General features: G+C 37.5%; 1 non-coding gene across 1 annotated transcript; it reads right to left on the reverse strand.

Moving 5' to 3' along the window:
- Positions 1–291: 291 nt before the first annotated feature.
- trnac-gca (transfer RNA cysteine (anticodon GCA)) lies at positions 292–363 on the reverse strand. The gene has a single exon. It is a non-coding gene; the product is annotated as a tRNA-Cys (tRNA).
- Between the last annotated feature and the right edge of the window lie 695 nt (positions 364–1,058).

Here is a 1,058-nt window from a genome sequence, read left to right on the forward strand (position 1 = left end):
GAGAGAGAGAGAGAGAGAGAGAGAGAACGGAATGAAAAGAGGACCGGTGGTAATTATGGCAGCAGTAAAGGTAATAGAACTATTACTAATAATAGTTGCAGTAATAGTGCAGGGCGTCCAGCAGGACCACGGTTGGAGCTGCATCCACTACTCAGGTGCCACCACAATCCAAGGAAGTCTGAGAGGGGAGAAAGCACAAGGGCTTCTGGAAAGAAGCAACATTAGTTACATGCATGCTTTTGTCAAGTATCAACAACAATCATAAAGTTGATAGCCTACACACATCCTTGCAGGGGGCACCCAGATTTGAACGGGGGACCTCTTGATCTGCAGTCAAATGCTCTACCACTGAGCTATACCCCAACATACTCTATGTGGATATGCTTATGGTGCAGCAAAACAATGGCAGGGCCTCCACCATGTGGTTACCTTCACAGTCTGAGAAAGTATCCAAATCTCATCTACTGTATGAAGGGAGTTACTGTTTTTTACAAGCTATGACAGATTTTTCAATACATTTAACAAATTTCCAAAATTATTAACACAGTTAGCACTGCATCCGCATGTGTAAGCTATACTATTACAGTTTTTTACATTCCTATGACAGATTTTTCAATACATTTAACAAGTTTCCTAAACTCTTAACACACCAACACACCCAAAACACACAACTGGCAAAACAGTTAATTTCATGCTCAAAATCACACATTGTAAACTAAACTCCAAACTAATTTCAAAATACAATAAAACACTAACACTACACACTATGTCTAACAAAACTCTGCAAACATGTTTCAAAATCAAATAATTTTTCCAAACGACACATGTTCTCCCTCCAACAGGAACATTTAGTCAATCATAACACAATGACAAAAAAACACTATCATCAGCTGACATTACAGAAACTTCATTATTTCAGATGTGTCAGGTATGCCCTTAATCAGAGATTGTGTTTTGTACATGCCTTTTATTTCTTTTGTTGAAAACATTCAATACAAAAAATAAATGACCATCTCAGAGTAGCTTTATAGAATGTACAGTTTATGAAAAAAATGACA

Source organism: Etheostoma spectabile, unplaced genomic scaffold, assembly GCF_008692095.1.
Source record: "Etheostoma spectabile isolate EspeVRDwgs_2016 unplaced genomic scaffold, UIUC_Espe_1.0 scaffold00019276, whole genome shotgun sequence".
Taxonomy (NCBI): Eukaryota; Metazoa; Chordata; class Actinopteri; order Perciformes; family Percidae; genus Etheostoma; species Etheostoma spectabile.